Source organism: Porites lutea, chromosome 1, assembly GCF_958299795.1.
Source record: "Porites lutea chromosome 1, jaPorLute2.1, whole genome shotgun sequence".
Taxonomy (NCBI): Eukaryota; Metazoa; Cnidaria; class Anthozoa; order Scleractinia; family Poritidae; genus Porites; species Porites lutea.
This window is the reverse complement of record NC_133201.1, coordinates 28378118-28389790: the sequence shown is the minus strand read 5'-3', so window position 1 is coordinate 28389790 and position 11673 is coordinate 28378118. Positions and strand designations below refer to the sequence as shown.

At 43.5% G+C, this 11673-nt stretch overlaps 1 pseudogene; it reads left to right on the top strand.

Moving 5' to 3' along the window:
• Window positions 1-596: 596 nt before the first annotated feature.
• On the top strand, window positions 597-5495 carry LOC140927380 (uncharacterized; annotated as a pseudogene).
• Window positions 5496-11673: the final 6178 nt, after the last annotated feature.

Below are 11673 nucleotides of genomic sequence, written 5' to 3'. Positions count from 1 at the left end.
CAAGCGTGAGAAGGAGAAAACTTTGCTCGATCGGCAACGAGAGGAAGAACTAGAGTTTGAAAAACTAAAACTTGAGCAAAAGGCGAAAATTCAACAAACAGAGCAAGCCGCCGCAAAGCCAGCCAGCAAAAGCAACGTGAAAATGCCAAAACTAATCATCACAAAATACGACGGCACCTATGAGAAGTGGCTCTCGTTTTGGAACAAGTTTGAAGCTGAAATTGATTCATCTGATCTGCCAGCGGTCACAAAATTCGCTCATCTGAAAGAATTGCTGGAAAGTAATGTTTGCGAATCAATCGACGGCCTTCCCTTTACTTCTGCAGGCTACCAGCGCGCTAAGAATATTCTGACTTCAAATTACGGCAAGATAAGCGAGATTGTAAGGGCATACATCGACAACTTGAATGGCTTGCCAGTGATAACAGGGTCACAGCCAAGCAAAATCCATAAATTTTGCCAGACTTTGAACTACAATGTTCAATCTCTTGAGACACTGGGTAAACTTTCGTCTTTTTCTATGGTGCGTGGTGTGCTTGATAAGCTGCCGGGAATCAAAGCCGAACTCGTGAGTGGAAAAGTAGGATGAAAAGACTGGGGATTCACGGAACTAATACGAGCTCTAGAAGAATGGAAGGCAATTCAACCACTGGAATTAGCTGAGAAAGGTAGCGGAAAACCTCAGGCCCCGCCGCCGCCTCGTCCGCCTCGCCACAGAAGTTTCTACGCGCAAGAACGCGAACCAGCCCGCGCGCGACACGCGTGTGTTTATTGTGATTGCGTGACGCACAGATCTTGGGAGTGCGATAAAATCACGTCGCCTGCCGAACACCATCAAATTTTGCAGAATAAACGGTTGTGTTTTAACTGCACTGGGCCCAAACACAGCGCAAACAACTGCTCTAGTAGAGCTTCCTGTGTACACTGCAAGCAAAAGCACCACTCGTCTATCTGTGACAGACAAGTAAGAGCAAGTCAGCCTAGAAATAATGCTGGAGTCGCATTGACAGCAACACAAGACGGGGACAGGGTTTGCCATCCTATAGTTCTTGTCAAAGTAAATGGCGTAACCTGTAGAGCCCTACTGGATACCGGCGCAACCGTTTCTTACGCCTCTGGATACCTCTTAGATAGGCTGAAGCTGAGACCAACACACACGCACACACGCCGTATTCAAACCATCGTGGGAGTGGTTACAAAACGAAGCGAGATCTTCAACGTCCAAGCGAGCGACACGGAAGAAAAGTATGCCATTCCACTGAGCGTGACGAGAATTGACCGTGCCGAATTGCTGTCCGTTGAAAACCCAAATTATGCGGTAATGATAAGCAAGTACCCACATCTGAAGGGAGTGTACATGGAGGATACAGACTTGAAGAAGATGCTTCCTGTCCATGTTATTCTTGGAGCAAGTGACTATGCGCGAATAAAGACCTGCGAATCCCAGCGAACTGGAGCTATGGGTGAACCAGTGGCCGAATATACTCGCTTTGGGTGCACCATCATGTCACCAGGGACGGAGACAGACCTAGACAGCATGTTCCTAGCGCAAACGGCCTCAAACGATTATGAAGAGCTGTATAGAATAGACGTCCTTGGACTTGAACACGCACCTAGTGGTGACCAAAGCGTTGTCTACGCAGAGTTTCGTGAACAGCTTAGACGCAGTCCTGATGGGTGGTACGAAGCACGCCTTCCTTGGAAAGGAGACCACCCTCCCCTACCTTCGAATGAATCTGGGAGCTTGAAACACCTGGGAAGTCTAGTACAATGTCTAAAGAAAACAGGTCGTCTGGACGAATACGATGCGATAATCCAGGACCAACTGCGCGAAGGAATTGTGGAAGAGGCAGACATGCCAGCCAGTGGGAAAGAATTTTACATACCCCACAAAGCTGTGGTGAGGGAGAATGTAGAGTCGACCAAGATGCGGGTAGTCTACGATGCCTCAGCCAAAGCCCATAGCTCCGCGCCCTCACTAAATGACTGCTTGGAGGTTGGACCGCCGCTCCAAAATAAACTTTGGAAGGTTCTAGTGCGGGGAAGATTCCATCCTGTGGCTCTCGCTGGTGATATCCGCAAAGCCTTTCTTCAAGTGAGAATTCATGTACAAGACCGAGATGCTCTTCGGTTCCATTGGTTAGAAGCTAAAGATCCACAGCGAATTCGGACTTACAGATTCACTAGAGCACTCTTTGGCTTGGGACCCTCGCCTTTCCTGCTAGGAGGTGTGATCCAACAGCACCTGAACACTTGCCGAGATGAACATCCCAAGTGCGTGGAAGAGATTGAGCGTGAGCTGTATGTGGATGACATTATCTGGTGGACCTACTACCGAAGAAGTGAAACAGAAGAAAGCCACAACAACTGAGATATTTGCCCAAGCTACTTTCCATTTGCACAAGTGGCACTCGAACGTGAAAGAGCTGGAACTGGATGACGTACCCGAAGACAATGCGAAAGAACTGGAGCCGGTTACAGTGAATGAGCACGAAGACGACTTAAGCTACGCGAAGCAACAGCTGGGCGTTCAATCTAGACAGTGTGGACTCCTGGGATTGAAGTGGAACAAGTTATCTGACGAAATTGGGGTCCCTTTTCCCGCGAACGTTGTTCAACCGACGAAAAGAGGGATCCTGGGAAAGGTGGCTAAGATCTATGACCCCTTAGGATTAGCCGCACCTACCACTCTACAAGGAAAGCTGCTATATCGTGAGGCTTGTGAAGAGAAATGCGCATGGGACGCGCCGCTATCTGCAGAGCTAGTTCAGCAGTGGAAGAAGTGGGAGAGTTGTTTACCTCAGCAAATTAACTGCCCAAGAGCACTGACGAGTGCTCAACAGCCTGTCGAGAACATCGAGCTTCATGCCTTTGGAGACGCTAGCGGAAAGGGCGTCGCGGCTGCCGTGTACGCCGTCGTCAAACAGCCGACTTCAGTAAACCAGGGCCTCGTCACAGCAAAGGCAAGACTGGGGAAGCAAGGGTTGACAATACCTCGCCGCGAAGTAGTCTCGGGTCACATGGCCGTGAATCTTCTAAGCAACGTACAAGATGCGCTACAAGGGTTTCCTGTATCCTCCCTACACTGTTGGCTCGATAGCAGCGTCGCACTACACTGGATATGCGGGAATGGAGACTTCAAGCAATTCGTGGCAAATCGTGTCCGAAAGATTAGAGAGCATGGTGACATTACGTGGAGACACGTACCAACTAAGGATAATCCTGCCGACCTTGCTAGCTGCGGTGGACCGGTCACAGAAGAGAAACAACTGTGGTGGAAGGGACCAGCATGGCTCAGTGATCCTAGAGCATGGCCCCCAGACCTTGTTACCGTACCCACCGCAGAATTCAACGCAGAAGCCAAAGTGATAAAGGAAGTCTTAGCCACAGCCCTATCATCAGAAGACGAGTTCAGTGTGCTGATGGAGCAACACAGTCTGTTAAAGGCCTTGCACGTGTGCGCATGGGTGTCCAGGTTCCTAACTAATTCCAGAAACCCGAAGCCAAGAAGAGTGAAAGGACCGCTGACCACCGATGAAATGAAGAACCAGGAAACCTGGTGGACCAGACGAGCTCAAGAGGAAGGCAGAAGTTCGAAGAATTTCGAGGCAGACAAGCTACAGCTTAACTTGCAACCAGACAACAACGGAATACTGGAGTGTAGAGGACGAATCGTCGGTGCATACCCTATCTACCTTCCTGATGGTAACGCATTCACACACAAGCTTGTTCAACGAACGCATCTAGCGGGGGAGTTACACTCACAATGACCAAAGTTCGGGAGACTCACTGGATCCCTCGCCTGAGAAAACTTACCAAGAAGGTCATTAAAAGCTGTTGGGGTTGCAAGAGATTTCGAGCTCAAGCCTACCAGTCCCCACTGCCAGGCAATCTACCAACGACCAGAACTCAAGGAGTGACACCCTACGAAACCATCGGTGTTGACTTTGCTGGGCCCATAAAGTATCAGGTGACAAAGAAGATGGAAGGTAAAGCCTACCTAGCCTTGTACGCCTGTGGTCTTACCAGAGGGGTGTACCTCGATCTACTTCTGAGCTTAGAAAGAAGCAAGTTCCTCGCAAGTCTGAAAGGGTTTATAGCCAGGCGTGGACGCCCTCGATTAATCTACTCAGATAACGGAAGCACGTTTAAAGCAGCAGCGGATTGGCTGAGGAAAGCCATGAAAGATGAGAAGTTTCACACCTGCCTTTCAAAGCTGGACATAGCCTGGAGATTCAACCTTAGCCGAGCTCTTTGGTGGGGTGGCCAGTTTGAGAGGCTGATAGGCGTGTTCAAGTCTGCCTTCCGAAAAGCAGTGGGGAACGGAACCTTATCCTGGGGCGAATTATCGGACGTTGTGCTTGACGTTGAAATTGCAATGAATGGACGTCCCCTGAGTTATTTGGAAGAGGACGTCGAATTGCCAGCACTCACTCCAAGCTCCATGCTGCACCTTCGGCTGAGCCAACTCCCAGAGCTAAATCCCTACCACATCGAGGAACCAGATCTAAGGAAAAGAGCCAAGTATCTCTATCGGTGCAAAGAAGCGATGTGGTCCAGGTGGACAAGAGAATACGTGACAAGCCTACGTGAGCGGCACAGCAGGAGCGGAGGGAAACAGACCTCCCACCCCTCAGTGGGGGAAGTGGTGATAATTCAGGACGAGTCTCGGAACCGTAACTCATGGAAGCTAGGGATCGTGGAAAGGCTGATCGTGGGATGTGACGGAATCGTACGTGGAGCTAAGTTACAAGCTGGGAAAGGAGTCTTGGAACGAGCAGTGCAGCAGCAGCTGTACCCTCTCGAGCTGTCCTGTGACAGAACAGATGCAAGGTTGAATCCTGAGGCCGAACCCTATCGGCCAAGGCGGGATGCGGCAGTCGCAGCAAGACTCCATATTGCGGATGCTGCTCAGGAAGCAGAGCCGTGAGGACTGTGAAACCAGAACTTCCTCAGGACGAGCAATCAAAAGAAAAAAAAACTTTCAGAACATTAAGGATGTGTCCATTAACCTTTTTGTTATGATTTCAAGTGATTAAGCCTAGTAACATTCAAAGAACGCCGAACTGTGATTCAACGTGAACACTGTGGACAACGGAATCATTGAACTATGTGATTTGTTCTTTAAGACTTTTCTTCGTTTTCAAATTGTTTAGCGTACTTAGGTTGAAGCAGTTTCCTTTGCTTACATGTACTTCCTTGTCGAAAGCACATGGGGGAGTGTGTCGGAAACTCGATAATAGCATAGGGTTTTTAATGTTTATTTTGTCACGAACTGCCAATCTTTGAAGGCGTTTATTTTTATCTGAATGGCAAAGATCACGTTATTCCACGTGTTATTGTGAAATAGAGTACGTTTGTTATTTTTCTGTCAGCAATATCGTTTTAGCCAATCAGCTCATGTTTATTCAAGGTGTGCCATAGATTAGGGTTCACTCGATTGATGCCAGTGAGAGGTGGATTATTTTTGTAGGAGAAAAGAAAAAACTGTGATTAAAAAACCTGAAAGTGAAGACTGAGGACGTTGTGGGCCTTCTTAACCTATTCCCCACAACCTTTCACCAGAGAAGAGTGCCATGTAATACTGCTTTGTTTTGCTGGTGGAAGGTTTCTATAAAAATCAGTTCTTAGTTCGCTGCTGTCACTAATTTCACACCTTTAGCAAAGAATCCTTTTTTATACTGACACATACCGAGTCACAAGATCAAGATAAATTTTGAAAGAAGAGAACTTGAAGTCCTTTTTCACCAAGTCTCCATCGAGTAAACAAGTGAGTATTTTTTCTCGCTATTTTACGGCGATTCTTAACTTTAATATTCCAAGAACAAAAGCGGAGGTCTTGAAAACCCTTTCATCTAATGTCTTGGTAACTTACTATTTGAACAAATTATGCAACTTAGCTCAAATGTTAACTGTTTGATACTGTATTACTTTCTTTGCAGGAGTTCAGTACACAGCTTACGGTATATGTACGATTTACAAGGTAAATTCAGTAATGTAGCTTTCCTGGTTCAATCTAACTAAGCGCGAGGATATTCCAGATCATTCCAGTTGATTATGAAAAATTACAAAACGCCATCTTCAATATCCCGTGAGCAGCGGACTTTCAAAAGACTTATCTAGGAAGATCGAAGGGCCTCTGCTCGAGGGTTCATCAACAACCGCCTCACAATAAGATACCTTAGATATCAAAGTTAAGTTAAAGTAAGTTCTTTATGTAAGTAAAACTTACTAGTGTTAAGGGCCTTAGGCTCGGCGTATTAACCCTATGAAGATCGCTTGTCCAAAGTTATTTATTGTGATGGTCTTTTGTGCGAAGGCGCGAAACTATTTAGAAGGGTTAACTTGTTTAGCAAATATTTTAAGGTAAATTTCTCGTCAAATAGGCTTTTTTGGAGTTAACTGAATGAAATTATTTGAGGTGGATGGCCAATGGCACAAAGTTCGGAGTTGACGGTGGAATGAGCAAATATAATGTAAAAGGGCTTAGTTTCTACTCTGCCTGGTACCAGAGGTACAGGGTGGAGAGGAGTCATGTGTATACCTTAGTTCCAGTTAAATTCACATCTAGCAAGCGTAGCAGGCGTTTTAAGGCGAAGGAAAAGGGGGAAATATTAAGGTTCACAAGAACGGGATCGCGCACATGAATTGCTTTTGTTTTAGAAACGTGACTCAGATCGAACCTGGCGTATTCTACAGTTCTGTTGTCATGTGACGTAATCAATAGTGCTTCTAAACACTCAGTCAGTGCTTCCAAACACTCAGCACTTTAATATATTTTTCAATTCTCCAGCTCGTTAGTGATGGAGGAGCATGACAATAAAAACTCCGTCACGTAGGATAACAAATGACTTATCTTTTGAAATTTTGCTTCCTGAGCAGTCCTTTTTTTTATCACATTAAGCCTCGCGTTTTCGCAGGATGAGTTGTTGCTTTCTTTAAAGACCCATAACTTGGCAAGAATTTTTATTGTTTTAGGTTGTGTTTTCACCAGGCCGATAGCTGAACATTCTTTCTAGAGTTTTACTAGTTAAACGTGACAATTGTTGTCACTGTGAAATTTAACCCACAATCTAAGCCGCTAACTCAGAGGATTCAATATTGCAAAAGGGCCCCATAATAAAAAAAATGAAAGGGGACAAAGAGCTAGTATTTGACTTCACTTGTGATTATTTTTGCGAAGGAAAAGAAGTTTTATTCTGCGAATGTGGCTTATATCCTTACAAATGAGGAAAATTGGTTTAAGGACCTGGCCGAAGAAATAGAGAATCCAGTGGGGTCAGTGGGATTGTAAATCGAACGAAATGACTGCTGGAATCGTTTGCCATGTTGAATCTCTCAAGCTCAACCACGAGGCAATTGTCTGGAAAATAATGTTACCGTTTGGCAGGCGTCTGTCACTACGCACGACCCGATTGGCTGCGGTGTTTCGCATGAATTTCCGCTCGTATTTAAGGACGTGAAAATCCCTTGATTTTGCTTGTGAAAACAGATTGCATTTACTATTAAAGATGAGGTGTTTTTACTGTATTTGCGGACTTTTCCGGCTTTATCTAGTTAAAATTGTCCCAGTGAAAACACAACCTTAGTATCTTCTTTTTCTCTCTTAAATTATTACTTTTTTAATGGTGTGACAGTGAAAACCGAGAAGAACGTTGTATCTAGAGTCAAACCATGTGGCAGAATTTAACACTCACGCCCTATTACAGAGTAGAAAATGGGCGCCGGCTAGGCGATAATTTGGATTACCGTAAATCCTCTATCAAGCCTCCCGGAGGGCTTATTTTTTCCAAGCACTTTTGAGAGGGGGGGGGGCTTAAAAGAGAGGGGGCACTTATTTAATTTAGTGAAACGCATCACCTTTAGGAAAAGTACCGCAGTATGAGACAGAGTAGACTTACCTGTTGTACAATTAAAGTCACTGTCAAAAGTATTTAATTCACTTGTGGGAGCCTAAAAGTAACAAAAACAAAATTTTTATTCTTCAAAAATGTGCTTTCGGTCTCATGTTCTTCGGTAATTTTAACGAGAATGGTTACTTGTATTGATTTGTCGTCCACAACTTACAAACGAAAATCTCTGGAAAACTCCTCTTACATTTACATTTTTAAATGGTGACAATTCTCCACAGAGAACTAGAGTGCAAAGTTGAGAAAGTTAAGCATACGAAGTTGGAGGTCATGTGGCCGAAGACCAAAAACAATATGAACTTCCAGCCTGAATTAAACCATAACTGATCAGTCCACGTTAATCATTGATTTTTTTTTTGTGATATATGAGAATAAGGATTGGGGGAGGGGGAGGAGGGGGCTTAATAGAGAGGGGGGGCTATTAACTTTCCTCCTCTGAAAAGGGGGGGCCTATTAGAGAGGGAGGGCTTAATAGAGGATTTACAGTATTGCCGAATTCTTACATTTCTTGTATCTGTTTTATTTTTTCGCATTTAGCAATGGATCTTTTTATTGGCCTTTTTTGTTTGTTTATTTTTGTGTGTTTTGTGTTGGTTTTAGCAATTTCGTTTTTGTTAAGGTGCGTTAGTGTCTTACAGTGGCAGCTGGAGGCTACCTCTGGCGCGCGAGATCATGCCCTTCGGGGATGGCAACGTGCAGCAGAGGAGCTGGGGGCTACCTCTGGCGCACGTGACCGTAATGTACAAATGGATGTGTTAAGTTTCTCATTTAGTTTTCATTATTTTTAGTTTCATTTCATTTCCAGTGTTTCATTTACGTCATTGCTTTGTTTCTAATACTCCCCCTGGATAGCTCTTATTTCAGTCGATTGCACGTTTCTCGCATAATACAGTAGAAGAATAAGTTTTTGTGTCATTTAGTTCCGTTTCGTTATTTGGACGTTTACTGTGTGGGTCAGATATGTAAGTAATCATTTTCGTTTCCTTTCGTAGATATTTTTGTTGATTTAGTCTTCAGGTTATTGATTTAGTACTTTATTTGTCCCCTCGTGGGCATACATGTGTACATTTCGTAACAATTTCGCATATTTCGTTATTTACTACAGTATGGATATTTCAGTTACCTTTCTACTAATTTTATCTTCATCGAAAGTCAATATATAAAGCATTTTATTTAGATTAACAGATGTATTTGTTAAGTGTTTTCCATGCAACAATAAGATTCTTCATGTGCGGGGTTCCGCCCCCAAAATGCACAAGCTTGTACTTTGTCATTAAGCCTTTCGTACACAATTATGTTTTATCGTCTTTTGTTTCTATCGCTACTCGTTTATATTTGATTTCCCCTATAAGTTAGTTCATTTAGTTGTATTTGTGTTTTAGTTTACGAGAATCATTGATCGCTGGCAAGAAATAAATCAAGTTGATTACATCACATCATTTCATCGCCTGCAAGTTTTTGTTCTCCGTATTTAAATATCCCCGATCAGTTAGCGACACGTTTGATTTGATAGCAAAGAACATGATCGTCACTTCGCTGTAACAGGATGCTTCTGGCCGCTTTATACCTATTGACCAGAGAAGATATCTGTTAGAAGGCACAAGAAACGACCACGTTGTTGATGTCCCTACAGGTAAACAAGCTGTTGATCACATTTTGCTTCCTAGCTAGCAGTATGCAGAGAATATTACTGTAAGGAAACGACTAGACTGTTTTTTACTCAGTTACTTAGATTGAGTGTAGTCTAATAGCTCGAATATACATTTTCTGTACAATGCTACTATTAATTTTTAGTTACACTTATTGTGTACATTCACAGCCTAAACCTAACATCATCCTTAAAATGTATTTCGCTGTAAGTCTCGACAATGGAGAGGCCTTAAAAAGCTTTTTACAGTTGAAAATGAACTATTTGGAAATAGTGTTGATGACTCATGCAGCAAGCAGTCTCTCTGCCAATTTTGATCTAACAATTGGCATGTTCGATGGATGCTCCATTCCAGTGCTCAATAATTAGCTCACAAAGTATTTACTTTTTGGTATTATTTTTTGCCCTTCCGTTCATCGTTTTCTCAAGGAAGGGTTTCTATAGGTTCTGCTTTGTGGTTAGCCTTGTTTTTTATGTAGCTCTGTGAATTCTCTGCTGCTTCACCCTTACACAGGAAAGAAATTCACTGATTTTAGCCCACTTTAATTTGCCGCCATTGCTATAGTTAACGGGAAACACTATTTTCCCCTCATATTGTGATAACAGAACACGTATGTATTCTACCGTAGAGTGATAACTTAAAATAGGTTTTGTCACCTCAGACCCCCCACATGACTCCGAGGAACTTGTATTCTACACATGAAAGGCTTTCTATGAGCAACATGTGTTTCCCATATGACAATTGTTCATAGAATTCAAAGTGAACGTTTAAAATGTTTTTTGAGCTTTATTCCAATGTAGAAAGAAGTAAGGGCATTGAGCCCTCACTAATAAAAAATAATCATTGTACTATTATGATTGTTCAGTTCCCAAGGGACTCTACTTCAAGGCTGCCCTTTGCAGTTTGTTAAGCGAAGAAACAGGTTTAATGCACATAATATTATTTGATTGACTAAAATTGAGAATGCACTGCTGTTGACACAAAATTGTTTGCTCTTCCTGTAAGTGCCGGATGGATGTTGATGTTAGCCACCAACTTGTGACCTGTTGGCAAAAAGAAAAAAAAAACCTAGGAAGATTTTATTAACATGGATGTCACTTTTTTAGTTGTTTCTGATATGATGTAGTTTTTTATTCATAATTTGACCACCCCTTAAGGTAGCATTATTATGACTTTCTGTTTTGAACATTTCACAGAAAATGCTTCTTCAGAACAGGGTAATACAAGGAGGGTGTCCAGGTTCCAGGAGGACTTGAACCGATCATTCCAGGCTGTAGTTTTTATGTATTTCTGAAAGACAATAAAAACATACTTCCGGTGGGTAAGGGAAAGTTCATTTAATATGACAAGGGGGGGGGATGAAGATATTGAAACTCGAAGCTTGAAATTTTAGCAGCCCCCCTCGCTAGCGGTTCAATTTTTTAGGAGCCCCCTCCTTGGTAGTCGAAAAAATTTCAGAGCCCCCCCCCCCCCCTCCTCCTTCAATTCCTTTGCTACCCTGAGAAAAGATCGCTAGACTGTATTAAATATATTTACCGTTATTGTCTTCAATGGTTTATACTATGACAAACTTGAGATACAGTTGTGATGAGATCCCTGTTGAGTTCTCGATTATTTGTTGTCACAGAGTGCCTACCTCTACTCCGATGCTTCACACATAGTTTTCATGGTAGCGGCTCATCCATGACCCAACCCTCCCGCCACATCTGGAAAATTGACGTCTCTGTTTCCGTGGCCTGAAGTGGCTCAACTGTAGAGTCTTCATCGGTGTCACCATCACCATCGGTGTCACTATCCGTGGTCTGAAGTGGCTCAACTGTAGAGTCTTCATCGGTGTCACTATCACCAATGACAGCTAAGACATCGTCGTCATCCGAGTCAGATTCCCAAAGAGAATCACTGTCAGGGTGAGCTGGCTTGTCTTCTGAGGTGGCCTCCTTGTCATTTCTGAGATAGAAATCTGCAGTGATCCTTTTCAATTTGTCTGGTTTCTTGCCAGCAGATGGAAGTTGGTGTTCCTTGAGGTACTTGTCCAGCTCTTTTACTTTCAGTTTGCTCAGCTTTCCAGATTCAATTAAATCAGACCAGTTATAGTCCTGATACTGCTTGCCCTC